The sequence below is a fragment of the Cebus imitator genome, unplaced genomic scaffold (assembly GCF_001604975.1).
Source record: "Cebus imitator isolate Cc_AM_T3 unplaced genomic scaffold, Cebus_imitator-1.0 Scaffold27, whole genome shotgun sequence".
Taxonomy (NCBI): domain Eukaryota; kingdom Metazoa; phylum Chordata; class Mammalia; order Primates; family Cebidae; genus Cebus; species Cebus imitator.
The window spans coordinates 10,991,226-11,013,054 of NW_016107342.1; the positions used below are offsets into that span (position 1 = coordinate 10,991,226).

The window sequence follows — 21,829 nt, forward strand, 5'->3', positions numbered from 1 at the left end:
AAAAAGAAAATTGCCAGATAAAAAGAGAGGAAGAAGGGAGAGATATGAAAACTAAATGCAGTGCATAATCTTGATTTGAATCCTAGAGCACAGGAAAAAAATGCCTTCAAGAATGGAAACTGGTGAAAATTAAATAAAGTAGGTATGTTTGAAAAAAAAAAAAAAGAAAATAATGAACTTTTCCACAAACAAGTTCTTTAATGCTTATAAATCCCAAGTGCATGTGAAAATCTATATAGCATGGTCTGAATATTTTAAAGGATGATTTTGTGCCAAATTTTGTACAAATTTTCAACATTACAAATAGGGACTTTTCACCAAGATGAATGATCACTCAGGAAAAGTAAATAATTAGTTAAAGGTTTTACTTGCATGTCGATTATTGACTGATTTCTTAAAAGCTAGGCCATATATTTATCCTTAAAAAGATGTACCATATAACATATTACATATTTTAAAAATAGCATTCCACTGATGAGTTTTTACTTTCCAAGATGCTTTTAGACAGACTTATGCTTCACTAATGATAGGAGACTAATGTCTTTTGGAAATTTTCATGATGCCAATTACAATTTATTAAGCACTTACTTCATGCCAAGCCCTGTGCCAAATAGTGAAGGGACACTGTTTCATTTAATAATAACCCTATTGGGGTGGGTGTTGTTTATTATTAGACGAGGAAATAGAAGTATAAAGAGGTTACATTTCTTGTCAGAGATCATGCAGCTAGCAGGCAGCAAAGCAGGAAATGTTTATCTCTGGTTGATGTGTCTCTTCATCCTTAAGCTTGCTTCTTTTCAAGTTAAATGAAAAATCTTAAGGAATATTAGTCCTGCAAGTGGCATCACATGTCAACGGTTTTTCTCACCTTCCCTGTCATCAGATGACCATTTAATTTACTAATTTCTTATAGTGGCTAATTTCTCATATTTTTTTTTTATACTTGTAAAACTGAATATCCTGCACTGTCTACTGTGCTTTTACAAATGAAAGTGATGATGCATTATAAGATTATTATTTGGGTTTTTAAAAAATTTCTTGTTTAACGAGAATAGCTGTATTTTCCTTGAAAAACTTTCTGTACTTACTAAGACAATATTAGTATCCTACTTTAATGTGTATGACTGATAATAGTTTTATGTTACTTACTTTTTATATTATTCTTTCACAAACAATACATAGCCTCCCCCAACTGCTGTTTCTCCTTAGTGTTAACTTTAAGAAGTCACGCATATCTCTTCCCGAACACCCAACATTTTGGTATTCTGTCAGATGTTTTGCAGGGCTTTAGCAAGTTGTTACAGTGAATGTCTTCAAGAAGCGATACATTAGGCAGAGCACTGCAGAGACACCTGTAGAGATCAGCACACCTGCCCTCAAGCAAAAGACAGTAATTAGTTGCTCATCTTCCCTTGCAAACTTCCCCAATGTTGTGGTACATGAAACACATAGATCACAGCAGTGCTGTCATGAGCTCCGCACTGTTGGAGTTGTTTATGCCCATTCAATTTTTAATGTTTCTGTAAGACATTTTGAAGGGAACCCTGAGCCCAAAGGGATTTGCATGCTTGATCAAACTTGTGATGATTTAAATATAGAAATAAAGAGAAACCTTTGAATTACTTTGACTGTTAACTTTTAGGGGCGCGTTTGTGGAAAACATTTACATGATACTTGAGGCAAAAATGTGTTTGATCAACCTTCACAACTTTCTTGTTTTTTGACAGCAGGTATAGCGCCAGTAAATCTAAACAAGTTCTTTAGTGCTTACAGATCCAAGTGCATGTGAATATCTGTATAGCATGGTCTGAATATTTTAAAAGATGGTTTTGTACCAATCACTTTTATTGAGATGAAACCACTGTCAAGTACCAACCTTTTAGTCCTGCTACATTGTCACGTATAGTTTATATTATTAAAGAATGAGATGATAGGCAATTGAACTTTAGTAAAATACAGTAGAATATATGAATTGGATATATTGGGACCAGATAAATTATCACTTGAAGTACTTCGATGTCTGTTGATATCATTGTTTTAATTTTAATGCTGTATATGACCTAGATACCGTACGGGATGAAAGCCAGTGTTTTACCAGGTGACCTTTCAAGTCATTTCTAACAGCTGGGATTCAGTTCTTTGATGATATTTGTCTAGGTTATTAATAAACAGCTTTAATCGAGATTCATTACTGTTTCTTAAATATATTGTTTGCAAAATGCTATCATTTCTAATATCATAGCAAATTCAGTTCACATTTAATCTGAGAAAAAATAACCCTTAGTGCCTTGTCATTGAAGCATAGCCTGGTGACTGTATATATATGTATCTTAAATTGGTTCTTGGAGATAAATGAGCATTATGGAGTTGTCAGATTATAGTAAAACTAAAGAGAAAGATGTTATACAGCATTGGACTGTCACTGACAGAGTTAGAAATTTTAGATGCTAATAAATGCAGTCATCCCATTGTGCCTTGCAGTTTTTCCTCAGTACATAGGTAGAATCTTCCTGTGGGTTTCTGAGCATAGTTTTTGATTAAGTCTTCAGTACAAAATAGAATATATGATGTGAATATTAAAAAACTTACCATGGCCTGGCGTGGTGGCTCAGGCCTGTAATCTCAGCACTTTGGGAGGCTGAGGCAGGCAGATCACCTGTGGTCAGAAGTTCGAGACCAGCCTGGCAAACATGGTGAAATCCCGTCTCTACTAAAAATACAAAAATTAGCAGTGCATAGTAGTGCATGCCTGTAGTCCCAGCACTTAGGAGGCTGAGGCAGGAGAATTGCTTGATACTGGGAGGGGGGGGTTGCAGTGAGCCAAGATCCCACCAGTGTACTCCAGCTTGGACAACAGAGTGAGACTCTGTCTCAAAAAAAAGAAAAAGATGAAGAAGAAAAAAAGCTTAACTCTAAATTTTATGTTTGCCTCTCTTTCTTAGCCATATGTAAGTCTAAATGTGGATTAATTGGGGATACTCCATTTGTGAGTTGATGATTATGATGCTAGGATGCTAGTATAGAGAGAATACTCTTAAAAAAAAAAAAAAACAAAGACAGCATCTTGCTCTGTTGCCCAGACTGGATTACAGTGGTGTAATTTTGGCTCACTGCAACTCCCACCTCCTGGGTTCAGGCGATTCTCAAGTCTCAGCCTCCCAAAGTGCTAGGACTACAGGCACATGCCACCAAGCCCAGCTAATTTTTGTATTTTCAGTAGAGACAGGGTTTTGCCATGTTGCCCAGGCTGGTCTTGAACTCCTGACCTCAAGTGATCTGCCCACCTTGGCTTCCCAAAGTGCTGGAATTACAGGCGTGAGCCACTGCTCCCAGCCTCTTTTATGATATATGCATAACATTTTGAGTAGCTTATACTTCATTGACTTTCAGGAATTTCACAGCAGTCATTCCTAAGAATTGGTCTGTCTGTAGTGGCCTTTGGAATGCCTAATAACCTTATGTTAATGTGGCATAAAACCTTTGGCAGTCTGTTTCTTACGTAAAGCTGCTTCATGTGCCCGGAGTCAGAAGCTTACTTATCTTTTTATTCTTGGTACCTAGCTTAATGTGATCGGTCAGTCTTGGTTAGATTAGTGGATGATTGAAAATATTATGTAATGGATATGAATAGCCCCTGGAAATAGTAAAGAGTGGATCACACTTAACACTTTTAATAATAGAAATAACTTTTTCTCTTGCTTGTTTTTTTTTTTTTTTTTCAGCATAACCCTTGGTTCATATTTTTTCTAGAGTAAGCTACTATGACTTGATTTTAACTTTACCTCTTTACTATCAGTTCATCAAAAATGTTCTGTGAAAAAAACATTTTATGTTTTACTATACTAACGTTAAGCTCTTCTTATTCTAAGTCACAATCTGGACCCATTTAACTGCTTTAGCTTTATTTTCTGTTGTCCTGTATTCTCTAGCTGTTGTTTCTCCTCCTGTGTTGGAGAAACCTTTTCCTTCTTGTTTCAGGGCAAGTCAAACTTCCACTTCCTGGAATCATGCCTTGGTCTCCGAGCACCAATCTCATGAACTTCTGAGCTATTTCTGTTTCTCCCCGCCAGTTAATGAAATTATATGTGTCCCTATGTTTTACAAAATTGATCTATCTCCAGCTAGCTTATAACTTCATTACTATGATTGTTCTTCGTTGTTGTTTTTTTGTTTTTTTTTTTTTTTGTATTTTTTTTTTTTTTTTTTTTTTTTTTTTTTTTTTTTTTTTTGTTTTTTTTTTTTGGTATTTTAATTCTTTTCTTTCTAGCATATGGTAGAATGGTAAGTACTTTGTAGTCACACAATAAATACTATACAAACTAGGTAATATCTAGCTTTATAGTAGCAAGACAAGCTTCCTCCTAAAGAAAGTACGAAAGGAAGACGGACAGAAAGACAAAAAGGAAGACAAAACAGAAGAAAAGAAAGGAAAGAAGATGGAAGGAAGAACAAAAAAGAAAGGTCAGCAAGAATATTTTGAGGGAAAGAGTACTATTTCTGGAATTTTAAAAACTTGAATTTAAATTCTGATTCTGCTTACTAGCTTTGTAATATTGGATGAGTTTCATAATCTTTGGGTGTAAAATGGCAATCATCTATCTGACAAACTTGTAAGGATTAAATTATATAGTGTATATAAAATGCTTATTGGCACACTCTGACACATATTCGATGTTAAATAAATGATATTATTTTGCATGTGAGGAAAGAAGTTTAGAGAGCTGACCAAGAGTCATATAGCTAGTAAATTGTGGAGAGAGAATTGAAAACCAGGCCATTCTTACCCTAAAGCAATGTTTTTCAAACATTAGTGCATTTGAGAATTATCTGAAAGACTTGTTAAAACACTGGGCCCCACTCCAGAGTTTCTGATTCACTAGGTCTGGGGTGAGGCCTGAGAATTTGCATTTCTAACGTGTTTCCTGTTGCTGTTGCTGCTGCTGCTGGTCCAGAGACCACTCTTCAAGAACCAATGCATTCTGGCATATTTCTCAACCCTAGTTGCACCTAAGAAATCATCCTGATTAGCTCCTATAAATTACTGATGAAACCAGAATCTCTGGTTATGGGGCCTAAGTGTTGTTGATTTTTAGGTTTTTGTTTAAGCCGTCTAGGGGATTCTAGCGTGCAGCCAGGGTAGGAAGCACCACTCTGCCTAAGTGAGGCTCTTTGCAGTTTTGTCTTAGAACGAACTGGGTATTAAATGAAGCGGCTGACCTTGTACCCTCCTGGATGCCCAGTGAGGCAAGGCCTTAGTAGTGTGTTATTTTTCTGCCGTTAAGTTTTAAAACAATTGCTTCAGCCTAGAGTCCTTTTACTAATTTACCTGTTATACTTGTTTGTGTGCACTGTTTGCATTTCTCCGTCTGCACCCTCAGTGTATCCTGAATGCCTTCATCAATCTCTAGGGTGGATTTTATGTTTATATTTGTCAAAAGCAAGTATTTAGCAATAGTTGACTTGAAGTATAAAGTAAATAAAGTAATATATCTAATTTTTAAAAAAGCAGTCACATTAACAACTTAATGTACTTTCAGAGTTCTAATTATGAGTTTATTCTTTTTTTCTGAGATGCTTTGGAAACCTTACATTTTGTTTTAGATGGCGCAGTTATTGGTTAGAGTAGGAAATGATAATTGTGCACCCAGGAGTATATAAATAAAAATGTAATAGATTATTTGATAAAGGAGTCATTTTTTCTTTGTATGATTCAGTTGGTAAATATATACAAATCAAGGCATGAAATCATTTACTGGATAAGAGTGGACAAAATACCATATAATTTCGTTAACCTTTAAGCAATGAAATTATAAATCCCTATGCAAATGTTTAAGGTTATCATTGCCTATCACCCCCTTTTGATTCCTACAGACTGTTAATTCTTCTCTGTCCTGCTGAGTCTTATTAAAACTTCTGACTGATGTACTTTTATTAAAAGGTTTAGAATTTACCAATTTAAAACACTTGCTTCACACTATCACCTCTAATTTAACTAGGCCCATTAAACACTGTATTTTGCAAAGGGACAAAGTCAATTGCTGTTTCTTTAAAAAATAATAAATTGAAATGAATTTTAAATTCTGCTTAGAGGTGAGCAACTGCTGTATACTACTAGGTCTTTTGATAGCTGATTTGTTCCTTTAGTATGCAAATTTTAGGTTTACAGAGATCTAGTGCTTTTATTTAGGAAATATGCCCAGAGGCTAGATTGGTAGGCTTTAGGGAGATATCTAGTTTGGTGTGAAATAAATAGTTGTTAAAGGATCACATGAATTGGGTCCCAGAAGATGAAGAGTAGAACTGAGACAGATTGAGGAAAACTGACTGTAATTCATTTCATTTGGCTATAAATATCACTGAATTAAAAATGAAGACAATGAGTGATGGCAATGCAAAGCAAATTAATGAAAATAAGCCACTTTTTGTGGGTTTTCTGAAAAGTTATGTCTTCTGAGCAGTTTAAAGAAAAGGGCTATGTACGCCCCTGACCAAAGAAGCTTGGTTCACATCGTTCTGGGAGGCCAGCCTTTTGAGAGATAGTAGCTTTATGAGGAAAGAATGGGTCAACTCCCCTCCCATCCCACGCAAGTCAAGTCAGCAGCATCACTTCTGGTTAGTGACATGACAGATGTCATAGACAACCTTACATTCAAAACAAGAGGACTCAGGTATGCTAGCTTAGATTGGCAATTGTAGATATTCTGGCTTGCAAATGTTAAATAATAAAATTAAACTCTTAGCTTTGGGAAGTTTGTTTTAAGAGGTCGTAAACTGGTTTTGTAGCACTGCTCTTTTGGAATCTCTGACTTCCAAACATTTATTTTTCCTTAAATAACTGAAAAATAATGAAATATATTCCTATATTGATAGTTTGTAGAATCCACTTTTTTTTTTTTTTTTTTTTTTTTTTTTTATTTTTTTTTTTTTTTTTTTTTTTTTTTAAACAGTGCGTATATCTTTTTGGTTGTCTTTAAACAGTTAGGCCCTCAAGAGGTAGACTATTTCAATAGTGTTAGCATTTGAAATGGCCTCTGTATACCTATTTGTTGTGTATCTCTGGTGGTGGAGGTGCAGAGGGCATGAGTGATGATGATGTGTGAAGTTGGGATGCTAGATTCTTTCATTGAGGCTGGAGGTTTGTAATCTTATCATTAAAGTTTCAAAGAGGTGTGGTGGGTACGTGTGCCAAAGCCACAGTCTAGTAGAGTGAGGAATGAGAATAGGTTCTTGCCAGCCTTAGAAATGGTGGTTTTGGTACAGAGATGGGTAAGGAAGTTATGGTAATTCAAGCATTGAATGGAAGTTGAAATAAAGACAACGAGCTTATATTATTATTTTATGAAGGTTCACAGGGATAGTTGACAGGGTTGGAAGAACTGTGATATTGATGAAGAAGAAGGAATCGGTGGAAAAGAAAGGGAGCAAATGGATGGTGCAAGTTCTTAGAAATAGCATAAATGAATAGGACTCATTGTACAGGTAGAGGGATTAGTAATGGAAAAGAGAGTCAACCATGAGATAGGAATGAAAGTGTTATGAGACAGGAGAATTTGCATATGTAGAGTGTGGGTTCTTAGTTGCAGGGTTCTTAGATGCAGGCAACAGCTAGTTTGAGATGCCTACAGAGATGTATCACATGCTATTTAATTTGCAGAAGTGCCAAGGAACCCAAGCTGACTGCGAATAGCTAGGAACAGCTCAAGCCATGAGAAACACCCCATGATACTATTCTAGTAGAAACTCCACTGCCATTTGCTACTTAGAACCTATAAGATTAGGGATCAGTTAGTAGCATATCTATATAGTTGTTTCAGAAGAACAAAATACCTTTACTATAAGATTTGAACTCATTTTTAGTTGGCTACTTTCTTGATTTGCTCACTTCTTTTTAAACCTTAAATAGATTTGGTTGAACCTATGTCTTCTGTGGAAGACATGATGTAAGAAGATCAGGGAAATGTTTTTGAGCTTTGTGAATACAGGAAGTTAGAGTGCATGTTAGAAAGGGATTGAAGTGCAGGCTGGGCAATTCTGGCACTTGGTCTTTCATGAGCTGCAATCAAGATGTCACCCAGAGTGACAGTCATTTGAAAGTTCGACTAGCCTGGAGGATCTGCTTAGAAAATGGCTCTCTCACATGGCTGTTAAGTTGATTCTGGCTTTTTGGCAAGATGCCTTGTGTACCTTTCCCTAGGACTGCTTGAGTATCCTTACAATGTGGCAGCTGGTAGCTGGCTTCCCTCAGGAAGATCCAAAAGAGTAAGGAAGAAGCTGTAATATCTTTTAGGAAAGACACTATTACTTCTGCTGCATCCTCTTGATGACTCAGGCCAACCCTGATATGAGTGAAGGGATTACACAAAGGCATGAATTCCTTAAGGTGAGGATTACTGGGGGCTCTCTTGGAGGCTGGCTGCCTTATACCCTCTTCTCCCCTTTCTTTGATAGTACTTGTTGATCAGATTTGTCTGTAGAAGCAAAAAATGAAATTCTTTTAATAAAATGGAATTTGACAAGAATTTGGATACAAAGTGGTTCTTTGTATTAAGGGTACACAGTGTGCAGTATTGTCAGCCAGTTTTTAAAGAGATACGGAAATGCCATTCATTTACTTGTTCTCAGATTTATAGTCTAAAAGCAGAGCTTGTGTCATTACCACTCAAACTAGGTGTGTGTATTTTGAAGTGTAGAGATAATGAGGTAGTGATACTGTCTTCTAGAATAGCTATTCTGTCTTCTCTGAAATTCACAGGTGTGGCTAGCTGTCCCTAACGTCATTTCCTGGTCTCAACTCTGTAAGACTCTTAGAGAGTCTGAGAATGGGAGTGAAGATTTCTGTGACATGCTGGGTGGGTATAGACTGATGTCTCATGCCTTGGTCACATCTTGTTTATTTTTTCATATTATATATCACAAATTGAAATGATATTGCTGATATACTTGTCACCCTGCATCTTTCTCCCACTCGCCAAAGTGAAGCTCCAGCAGAGTAGGGCTTTGTTGACCTGTTAGCTCACTGCTGAGTCCTCAGCACTGAGTGCAGTGCATGGTAGACGCCCAGAAGGTGATTGTCTAAATATATTATTTTTAGAGAGAATATACTATATAATTATTATTTCAAACAGGCCACCTCAAAAGGTAATTTTTCCCTTCTTCTACTTAATTTCTGTCTTTTCAGCTTTTCTCTTATCCGCTTCCCCTTCTTCTTTTTTTTTTTTTTTTTTTGTGATACCTCAGTTCAGGATGTTCTCTGTGGCTGTGAGTGCTTTCCCATCTTGTTCACAGTTGGTACCTGGAAGGTTCTCCAACCTTGTTTCTTTCTGATTTAGCCTATTCTGACTCTGGGATTACTATTTAAAGTAACTCTTTTAAGAGATTTGTTTGGCTAATCCTGTAATTTTTTGTTATGTAAACTGTTTGGGAACCACATTTCCTATTGATTTGATCACACCTTGTTTTTTACTTGTCATAAATGGCACTTTTTGGGTAAGTCACTGTGTGAGTTCTGACCCTGTCAGAATTGATATTCCTAGGAATCCTGACTTTAATATACACAGAACAGGAAAAGTCATGATAGGCACCCTTGGGTATCCATGGTAACATCTTAGTTCTCTTCAAGATTGTACATGGCTTACAGGGATCCCAGGGCTGTATGAGTTAAGTAACAGTTTAAATCTGATATATGCCCTCCCAGAAAGTAGTGTTCTTAAGGTATTTACCCCAGATCTGCAAGTGTCTGTGTTTCCCTGGGGGGGGTGTCCCCCAAACCTGGAGTGCTCATCCATATGCATTCCAACCTGCCTCTGAGATGTTAGGCAAGCCTCAGCAGAGGTTCTTGACAGTTTTTTGGACTATGGACCTTTTTGGCAAATCTGACAAACTATTGACCTTCTTCCAGAGATACTTATTTACATAAACTCACAAATTTTAAGTATATCATTCAGGAGTGCATAGATTCCTGAAGGCCATCCAATGATCAAGGTTAAAGATCTCTAATCTGAATTATTATTATTATTATTGAGTTACAGGTGATTTGGGAAATCTCTGGAGAGACTGAAAATCCCATATTAATTAAGAATAATTTTAGAATCACTCAGAAAATTTCTGCTCTTGCACATTCTTCTCCAATCTTGGAATATGCAAGAGCCAGACTAGATCATCCAAATCAGTTCTTGACTAGCTTAAGATTAAGAATTGAGGCTGGGTTTATTTTGAAGTTGCTAACTATGACTTTTGTGATCTTACAGTCATCTCTGCATTAGCCAGATTGGACATATGTAAAGGGGCATCAGTATATCTGGATCATCAGGTAAGCAGATGGGACTTCATTTTTATATCTCCATCAATTCAGTCCTCTGGCAGTATGCGGGCATTTTCTATCATGTCTTTCCTGCAGTGTGGGTCAGTAAGATGACCGATATTTCTAAAGAGAAGGAAGTAGCCTTTTTTAAGTTTCACCAGATTATTTCCCTGCTGCTTAAAGTCAGATTTCTGTATTTTTATCTCATTATTATTTCATATATTCATACATCTATGGTAGATAATAATTCTCTACTTTTGTTTTTATGCATATTATTTGGAGAGTTGTGGACAGCTCTCATATTGTTCTTTGGTTGTCAGCCAAGTTATAGACATATAACTCCTTTAATCTTTCTTTGTAATTGAGTTAGCTTGGCTGCTTTTTCCAGATTTCACCCCCTTTTTATGGCACCATTAATAAACAGAAAATACAGTCTATTGCCTGGCTTCCTTTACACCTTTTTTTCTTTCTGTTTTCTGTTTTTGCCTCATATTCCTTGTTGAACCAAGGCCAGCCAGACATCATTCTCTAGACCACTTTGGCACTACATGAATGCCTTGCCTGCAACTATCAGTGTCCCATGCAGTAATACCATCAGCAGTATGTCCTAGAGAAAAAAGAAATATAAAAAGCGAGCAGTGAGGAGCAAAATAATGCATTCTTTAATTACATGGCAGACTTATCCCTACCACCCAAAGTAAATCATTGTACCTGAGCCCTTTAACACAGCTTTTGTCATTCTAAAGTGCTGTGCATGGGCACTAATTTGAATAATAAGAGAAGTGTGAATATTGTTTGAAGTTTGCCCACTGTTCTCACTTGATTCCTTCCCCATGTTCTCACTCCCCCATTGCCTTTCTCAACACGGATCTTGACTTGTTATCAGATTCTGTGGCTGTGAACAAAACTGGGCAGGGGATCATTTTGCCGGAAATTAGATAGGCTCAGGTGGTAAATGCTCCATGCCTCCATGTATAACATCTGAGGCAAGAGGTTTAGTTCTTGCTATTTCTGTAACAGCTATTGGTCTTTTAACAGCTGATTCAATGGCAGTGTACAGGAGGAAGGTACTAGTAGACGTTTGGTGCTATTTATCAATACTATATTAGTTGCACAACTTTCCCCCCCTCTTATTGAAAGGGAGAAGCATACTGCTTCTAGATGATGCTGAGCTTAGTGTACAGTATGCCAGCATGGGATCTGAGCTTGTCACAGTTCATTCTTTCTTTTCATTTGGTTTGTAGAAAATGGAGCTCTACCTTTACTCATCTCGTGCATTAGAAAGGAAAAAAGGTCATACATCTAGGAGCTAATGGCTTACTGGTGTCTTTTAGTCACCACATTCATATAGTATATATAGTTGAAGGTTGCAGCAGCACCCACTCGGCTTTGTTATTTATGTTAGCTTCACTTCTAGTACAGAATTGAATAGGATCGAAGAGACGGTTTTCCTGTTTGTGTCTGTGGCAACTTTTTCGATGATTTGTGGTTTAATTCTTTAAACAATTTTTGATCACTTACCACCTCTTTCTCTGTGAAGGCTTAAAGTATTCAGATTCTAATGTTATAATCTTTTCATCAGATTATTTAATTTTGGAGAAATCAAGGTCAGAATAGCAGCTGACGTAGTTGTCTCTGAATAGTGACCTAAAAATAATAATAATACTTATTTTTTTTTTTTTGGCCTGGATTTTACGGTCTGCCTTCATGGCATCAGATTTTTAAATAAGATTATGTGATTGTGAATCATGTATTTCTTGGTCTCTGGCCTCTTAAACAGGTAACTATATGACTTGGACCCTTTTTAAGTGTGCTTTTAACAAATGTTAATCTTTCACATGGCTTTTAAACTGTTGACAGTATTGTACTTGATGTTAATTTTGGTAGGCAGTTAATGCATTCTTCCGCATAACTTTGTTTCTTGGGTCTTTTCAAGACCTGTCAGAGAAAACAAAATGCTAACCTGACTTTAAAGGGGCAAGAAAATCCCCCCCAAACTATATTATTCTTTGTTCTCTATGTGCATCAAAGTGACAATCCCACACTGTCTCAATTGAGGGAGTCTAGCACAAAAATGAAAAACAGCCTGGCACTGTTACAGGCTTGCAGCCAAAATGTTTTGTGTAGCTTGGTTCTGGCAGTGGTTTTTGTAAGGCAGAGGGTCTACCCTCGCAGCATCACCGAAGGAAGGCAGGCAGCCTTAGTTTTTCCTACTTACACCTTTCACCACCTCCCCCTTCTCTTCCTCTTTCTTCACACAGACCACCATTGTGTAAAGAAATATTTTTTTCTGAAATAGAAATATCATTCTTTTTACAACTGCCTCATTTAGTAAATGGCTTTGTTCCTTATAGAAGTTGGTGCTACATTTGCCTTTTCCACTCTCTTAGATATTTTCTTTACAGTTGTATCCTTGCTGCTATTGCTAACTTTGGTCATGTTGACACAATATATTTAATTGGCTGGAATCTTGTCTGCTTCAGGATTTATTATTTGAATGGAAACTTTTGAGTAATATTTGCCTGTATTATATGGATTTTTATGACAAGCTATCTCTTGTTGAGACCAAAATGTCTACCATTGTTTTCTATTTTCGTCTAAAATTCAGGGTCAGTTCATATCTTTTACAAATTGAATACTCATTTTTAGAATGTCTGATAAGTCTTGTTTCTTGAAAAGACCCAAGAAACAAAGTTATGCCAAAGAATGCATTAAAATAATGCATCTTCCATTAAAATGAAGGATGTGCATTTAAAATATTTTTCATTTGAAATAAAAAATGCAATATAAAACTCAGAAGTATTTTTAAGTTTACCAATTCTCACTAAATTATAATTAGTGACCCACTATTAGGAGTGTGAAAATGTGGCATAATGAATTTTAAATAGAGATGATTTGAGCAGGAGAATAGATTTTCACTATGAGCAAGCATTCTATGAAATTTCGTAGAATGTTCTTCACAATGTAAATGTGCTTTCTGTTGTATTAAGGAAAACAAATGATTTACTTTTGAGTGATCTATTGTTAAAATTAGATTTTTAGAGTGGTCTATTTTAAAAATTAGTTTTGCAATCAAGATAAGAATAGTTAATAGGCAGAATATGTTTTTATAGGAGGAGATTGGTATTATTTTGACTGATCTTTATTTTAAAAATTGCCAATGATTTTTGGCATGGGGAGAAATGCCAGATATGGGTGATGGGGAGGAAGGCAGCAAACCACATTGCCATGTATGTACCTATGCAACAAACTTGCATATTCTTCACATGTACCCCAAAACCTAAAACACAATTGTAAATATATATATATATACATATATATATATATATAAAGAAAATTATTTTGAAAAGAATAACTCATGTATTTTTGTAGCAGTGTAACAAATGTGACTGAAAAGGAAGTAAACAGTGGTTCATGTTAGAATTATTAATGTGAAACATTTTTATATGCCATATATACTGGGAAATATATATATTATGGGTACTTTAAAAATGTGCAATCTAAGTGTTGGTATTTTTTGGAGATTTATTTTTAATTTAGAAATGGTTTAAAATTATTAAAAGGATTTGTAAAACAGAGGTGTATCTGAAGTATGCAGTAAATAAACTCACCTGTTATTTTCTCTCATTCAAAACAGACTCAGCAACATAGTGGTTCAATACTTTAGCAAATCAAACAAATACTCTAATTGCTTTGTATGCACATGTAATAAATGCTATAATTCCCCATTGCTCCCAAATCTGTCTTTTTAAACTTGCGAAGTGACTTTTTTTTCCCCTTTTCTGCAGAGCCACTAAATGAATTTGGTGGGATGCCTGTTAAGTTATATGAATTAAATCTTTAGGTCAACATTTGGAACTTCTGAATTCTGACAGTTTTGAGAAAGAATGCCAGTGAAACTTTTTTCACTTGATCCAGCTAAGTTCACGACTGCCTGTGTTGAATCCCCTATGCTAAGATCTGATAATATTAACATTATGAGTAAATATAACACATACACAAACCTCTTTTATTCTGTATATATTGAATAATGTTTATTGCATATTAAGCACTATTCAGTGACTTTAAATATGCTTTCTGCAGTGGTTTAATTTTTATTTGCAGTGAAACCCTTTATTTTTCTGTGATAAGAATATATCTTCCAGTGATTTAGGAAATGCTATGTGAATTGTCCTATTTATTTATTTATTATTTCTAACTACTCATAGAGGCATAGGAGAAATTTTAAGAGTCATATGTTTGAGCAATTTTTTTGGTAAATACGGTTGAATTTTTCATTTTTGTAGAATAGAATTTATGGACAATAGATTCTGTAGTTTTAATTCAGAACATATACCAAAGCTATTATATCTTTATAGTTTGGCATTATATAGTTTTCAGGAATATAATCATTATATTTGTAGAAATTAAGAGATAACAGCAAAATTGAATACTGTCTTTTATTTTAACTAGGATTTTATTATATTAAGTACCAAGTTTATAATTATAGATAGTACTTTATTTCATTTGAATATAATAGCTTTCAAACATAACAATGTCTTGTTTGATATCAAATATTAGTAATGTAATAATAAATAGTGATTTTTAAGTTTATGTGGTCAAAATATGAGTAATCTTCCCTTAAGCATATGGTACATATTTTAATGTCAAAATTTAATAGATAGTATTGGATGAAAGAGTACATGTTAATTCAGTTTGATTTTTCCTCTTAATTTTTTATACGTTTTAATTTCTTCCACTCTCTGACATATTATCATTCTGTAGAATGCTTATACAAGTATTCATATGTTTTCTATGGCATCTCACACTGCTCACTTTTTATCTATAGTACCATATGAGTTCCTCTTTTTTAGGTTTACACTGCATATTTTAAGCTGCTGATAGTGTAAGTAGATTGCAAGGTAAAGTGACATTTAGCTTTTTGAGTTAGCTTCATTTTTAGCATGAGAACAGGTTTTTTTTTTTTCTTCCTGTCCTAAATCTTCTCATATTTCCCATTAAAACAATCTTACTAACTTTGAACAAAGAAATTCAGGGATTTGGCTAAAGCAGCAATTGAAATGCATAAAAAAGTGGCTACTACAATACAATTTTATTAATGAATGATCTACATTGGTTCCAGCTGTGTCCATGTGATTAGGCCTTCACCAGGCAACAATGGGTATTTCCCTATTGCTTTTATTTGATTTCCAAGAATGTGTCATCTGTTACATCAGCCTCTGCCAAAATGTCCCTGTAAAAGTGTTTTTTTTTCTGAAGCATAAGTTGAATACCCACACATAGTCCTGCTGAAATATTGTTTCTATTGAATGGTGGCCTAGGTTTGTATGCCTGGTGATGCATACCAAAATCTCAGAATGTAAATGAAAGTAAATGTTTATTAAGTTTATCAGTAAATTTTTGGAAGTGTGGTTGCCTGGTAATGCTAAAGATAGACTATTTTAGCTTTTACATTTCCATCTTAATATTTTATTACAGTGGTATAATGTGTTATAGAGGTGGACAAGCTTGCAGATTGAAGTGGGGATCGTCCAGATTGTTCCCTTCCCTGGACCATATGGTATAGTTCTAAAAGCCTTTTGTACGCTGTCTGTTCAGTTTATTGTAAACTCAATCTTTAGTGCACCTAAAAAGATAACCAAATAAAAGTGAGCCTGAGAAAAAGGACTTCATATCATTTAAGGACCCAGATATATATTTTTGAAAGGAGATAACTGAAAATGAAATTGAAGTTGAGATGATAAACAAGGGAGATTTATCATTCTCTGAATTTTTTTTATATCACATGGATTGTCATAAGTTGTCTTTGAATACTGCTTTTAAAATGAAAGCATTTATGTTATGTGACTATCGTTATTATCCTTATTTATCCCCCCCATTTTTTTTTTTTTGAGATCGAGTCTTGCTCTGTTGCCAGACTGAATTGCAGTTGCACAATCTTGACTCACTACAATCTCTGCCTCCCAGGTTCAAGCAATTCCCATGCCTCAGCCTCCCGAATCGCTGGGACTACAGGCACACACCACCATGCCCAGTTAACTTTTTTTTTTTTTTTTTTTTAAGTAGAGATGGGGTTTCACCATGTTGGCCAGGATGGTCTCTTGGGCTCCCAAAGTGCTGGGATTACAGGCATGAGCCACCAGGCCCGGCCATTTATCCCATTCTTACAGTTTCAGAAAAAGAATGTAGCTTTGTTTTGTTTTACAGAGGAAGCCTCTACCTATGACTGATGCTAAGGAATATATAAACTACAGGTTTTGTGAATATGTAGATTTTTTGACTTACCTTCCTGAGAATTTAGGCTAGATAACTCAGTAATTTCACTCTGTGAGGAATTACCTATACTCAGAGTTGAAATATTTCTAATTCTTATTTGTTTTCCTTTCTTCCCTCACCCCTACCTTATTATGTTTCTGTAACTTAATTTTAGGAAAATAGAATAGGAGATTGCTTATCCCATATGCTAAGATTCTTTAGAAGCAGGAATGAGTGATTTCTCCTGACTCTCACTCTCCTTCCCTCCAAAGTAAGCTACTGTTTGAGAAGAGAATTAGACATTACCCAGTGCTTTTTGGCATAGGAGATTCGAAGTTGAAATTCTACCAAATGGGGGAAAAGAAAGGAGAGCCTGGGAAGAACATGATTCTTTACTCTGTCATTACCCTGAACCACTGAAAGGGTAACTGAGAAGCACTCAAATGTTATTGGAATGTGTAATTTTCTTTTGAATGGCCACAGTGAAATATATTTAAATATACTTGAACAAAAAAGGAGGAACTAGTATATATGGTGTACGGAGTTGGTGGTGATTGAAATTAATGAATCTTTTTAGCACTATACAATAGAAATTATCCCAAGAATAGTACATATTTAAAATTTGTCCAAGAGAAACATACATAGAGAATGATTATTGTATTACTATTACCTTAGGGAGATGACTAGAGATAGATGGAATATTAAATAATACAATAATGCTAGTGGTAAATTAGACACAAAATATTTGTTGGGATATACATTTTTCAAGTTCAAAAAGTTCTCCAAAACAGAATCATTGATTTCATGTATATATGTGGAGTCTTCCCTATTTAAAGAACACTGTTGTTTTGTGATCTTTCATTTATTCTTAAGCCACTTTCTAAGATGCTCACAAAAATGAAAAGCATTGTTTACACTTTCACATAAATTAGATCGCTCCCTTTTTCTTTCCCTCTGTTCTCTTTCTTTTCCCCTTTCTAACCTTCAGCTATTTGTTTATATGTGTATTATATATACTCAATAATCCCTTCTTGAATGAATAAAAGAAAGAATGAATGAATATTAAGGAATATATTTGTTAATATTATGGGTATAAATCATTTATATGTTTAAAGGATATTGTAATATTTTTAATTTGTGAGGGCTTGTGGACTAAGTTTTGTAGAATTGTTTGTTACTGTTAAGGAGATATCAGTATAATAATGTCAAAGTTGTTTTGAGAAAAAGGAAAGTCCTCAAAATGATTTAGTACCAGTGTTTGTTGGGAGCATGTTATTCCATGAGTAAATAATAAATATGATTGCTTTTAACTCTATGCATAGACTTGTTGTTTAAACAAAGATATTTTGTAGTACTCATATGTTAAGATCTCGATTTTCAAAGAAATTGGCGATTGGAATTTATTTATTCAAAAGGCAAACAGGTCATTTGATAATTTATATTACTGATGCTGATTTACAGATCCTTGGAAACGTCATATGGCTAAAGACATATTAAAACAGATTTTGCATTAGTTGTCATTTGACTATATATGTTTCTAAATTCCTAGAGGGACAGCATTATATTTTTTAACACACAAGCAAATGGTTATGTACAATAGAATTTCATGTCCAAAAGAAATCTTAAGAGGTCATCTTTACATCTGCTTGTTTTGCCCTTGTCTGTCTTAGAAGGATGCACACTGCCTCTTCATTCAAAATCTGCAGAAGGAATGGCTCAGACTTGGTAGGAATCAGTATCTTACAACTCCTCCAGTGTCTAACTTAACTGTATTTCCATTCAGTTTCTGTTATTTTAACCTCACAGGACAAAATGACTATCTACTGTCTCCCATACAACATCCCCTATATAACACTATTTTAATAAATTCCTCTCTTTTCATTCATGATGGCAATGTTGTTAGTACCTTAATTACTAAAACAATCTGTGCATGGATAGAACTTAATTCAAAGCAGGGAATGTATTCAAGTGTCTGGAACTCAAATTTTCTATCTGAGCAGTTTATAGTCACTAAGAATAAAGGAAGCCCTTTTATCATTCAAAAGCAGTCCTGGGAGAAGAGTTCTTACATAATCACAACGTGGGCAAAATAGTTTCCTAGATTTAAACTCAGAATTGGGTATTGGTAGTTCTATTTGGCCCTTAAGCAGATATTTTGGTGATACTTTTGGAAGTAATAAAGGTCAACACTTTGCACGTAAAAAAGTGCATGTAAAATATCAGCCCTCCCTCACTATTTTACCTTTATTCTCAGTGATCAGTATAGTATACACAGTGATCAGTATAGTATATACATACTATACTATACATATACTATAGTATACATACACTATACTGTCACTGAGAATAAAGGTAAAAAAGTATAGTTACTAAGCATGAACTTAGTAAATATTTGTTAAATGAATTATGCGTCCCTTGATAATGCTTCTAATATGGGTAGCTTTAAGCTTTGCATTTCTCCATTCCTCTGTATTTTATGCTGTCCAATAAGCACTCACACCTTAGATTTTACTGTCTTTATCTTTCTATTCAATGATATTGGCAGTGATTTAGGATTTACTTGAAGAGTTGAATACCATAGTAATACCTGAACAATTTGCTTTGTATTGACACTGTAATTTTCAAATTCAGGAACACGTCTTGTTTTATTCCTCATAAGATGGTGACTTAATTATAGCCTATTGATGAGAATTCAGAATACATTAAGTAAATATTGTGTACCATGCACTTTGCTGGGTTATGAGTAGTTACAAACATGAATTGTACATAAACCTCGTTGCCAAGAAATTGAGATCTGGTTGGGAGACACACATATACACTATATAACTATAGTATAAGAGAGATTGTGGAGAGTGTTCTAAATGGGATAAAAGCAAAATTTAGGGTACTACAGAGGAAGTCATAATTACTTCTGACTAGATGAATATGGGTGAGTGATTGTCTAAGCCTTTTTGGATGAGATGAAATGTGAATGGAGTCTTGAACTATAGGGATTTGACAGGTCATGAAGGCGAAAGGGTTCAGAAAGAAGAAACAGCAGGAGCAGTACTTGCAGGTAGAAATGTGTATGGTATGGAGTGTTTGATAAAATGTAATGGTGTCTTTAGTATTTAGAGTAATAGTGTGTCTGTGAGAGTGACAGGAATTGAGGCTGGAATGGAACTTAGAACCAAATTTTAAGGTGTCTTATTTCTTGTTAAATAATTTTCTTTATTTCTTTATTAATAGAAAATTGTAGGTTTTTGAGTAGAAAAGTGACATCAAGATATCTATAAATTTCAGAGGAAGAGTAGAAGATGTTAAATGTAGATACAGGTAGGGAGATCAGTTAGAAGGCTGATAAATAGCTCATGCTGAAGATGGTAAGGAAGGCTGGAGACAGCAGAGCTTGGAAGGAGGGCCTGATACCAGAGGCCTAGGGTGGGTCAGTTGCCCTGTGGACTGTTGATTTGCTTAAAGGTGTGCAGTAGTGTTCTGGCTCCCAATAGAAGGTGCTTTCCAATTTTGAGTCTTCCTTCCACCTACTCCATTTTAGTGGACTGTGGAATATGCTCCCTCTTGCTGCACCTGGGAGATGAAATATTTCAAACATTTTAGCTTGAATTCTAGAAGGAAGCAAAAGGAGAATTTGAATAGTTATGTGAGCCAATGATGTCTGCCACATTTCTTCAACTATGTATTTCCTGAGCTGTTGGTTTACCTTCTTGAAAATTCATAGAATTTGCTATTGGACCTTCTTTGAGACCCCGCTCAAATGTTTTACATTTATCATTCTGTAATGAAGTTATATCCAGGCCTGAGGCCAGAGCTTATATTTGTGTCATCATAATATCATGAAACAGTTTAATTTTTAGAATGCAATAATTAAGAAATGCTTGTTGAATAAAGCAAATTTGTTTATGTTTTATGGTCGCACAGAGCTTTCTACTCTTTGCATATACCAAGTATATGCCTATCAGGGTCTCTTGCTGTGCCTGCTGCTTGGACAGCTGAAGATCCAGATCTACATACTCCTAACTGCCTCGCCCTTTCTCATTTCTATTTAGATGCCATCTCATCATCAGCAAGATGTTTTCTCACAACTCTATATAAAATAACCTCCTCACCCCAGCCCTCAGTAGCCCCTATCCTCTGTTACCCTGTGTTATTTTTCTTTATAGGTACCCTCATCTGACATACATTTACTTGATATGGTCTTTTTACTCCAATTAAAAAGAAATTGCTTCTGATAAGGGTACCATTTGCTTTGTTACCTAATTTATGTCTGTTACCCCAAGCCGGCAGAACAATGGTGAACAGGCTGTTAGTAGGCACAATAAGTACTTGCTGAATGAATGAATGGTGGCAATTCAGCTGAAAAGGATACAAAACATTCATGTACAGGTTTGTTTGTAGGTTTATCCAAGCCATGGTATTATTATAACTTTTATAATATCAAATCATTAATATTTCTCTCAGAAAATAAAAATTCTATTTTCTATAGATTGTGCCTGTGAAATCTAATTATGGATTAGTATTTGTTTTAAAAATATTTGAATGCCAAGCATATCCAGTCAGAAAACACTTTTATTATCCATGCCAGCTTAATTTTTAAGGCAGTGAAATGGAAGACTGTCATTTCAGTAAGCAACTTATTTTCATTTGTTAGAATGGAATATTTTGAGTATTGTAATTGATTTTTGAAGATGGTTTTACAAGAAAATAATCCTTATTTCTGTACATTGTACATTTGCCTTTGGGATGGAAGGAAACTAGAAACAGGTTTGGAAATTATTTTTTTCAGAAAGGTACAAGCTATAACTGAAGTGATTTTTGACAAATGTCTCAGGAGGAGGCTCAGTCAGACCCAAGGTAAAAGGTAAATCGTGGCATTCTCAATACTTTAAAGAAGACCTAATTAAAAAAAAATATTTTTTATGCACATTTAAAATTTGTAAAGAGATTCCAGACTGTCATGAGCTCAAGACTATTTTTTATTTTATTTTATGTCAAATTTCACTTGGATATTTTTCTAGAAATCTTAAGTCTATAATTGGGCAGTAAAAAAGTTGGCTATCAAATCAATATTATTATATGGCTTTTAGTGTCATAAGAATTCCCTTTTGGAAACCCATAAAAGCTCATTTTTTCTCACTATAAACTTTATCTGTCATTTTTCTAGAAGGTCAGAGTACTAATGTTGGAGGTGATCTGTTCTGGGACAAGGAGTCAACAAAGTGGTAATAAAGTTAAAAAACGCCGTATGGTCGTTTCCTAAGATTAGGCTTTCTTTTT

The 21,829-nt window shown here is 34.9% G+C and overlaps 1 protein-coding gene across 5 annotated transcripts in view; it reads left to right on the forward strand.

The window, feature by feature from the left end:
- GTDC1 (glycosyltransferase like domain containing 1) overlaps positions 1-21,829 on the forward strand; it is a 416,322-nt gene that overhangs the window by 96,033 nt on the left and 298,460 nt on the right. For all 5 annotated transcript variants that reach the window (XM_017523181.2, XM_037736612.1, XM_017523175.2 and 2 more), the window contains exon 2: positions 10,248-10,309. The gene's annotated coding sequence lies outside the window, so the exon portion shown is untranslated. The remainder of the gene's footprint in view (positions 1-10,247; positions 10,310-21,829) is intronic.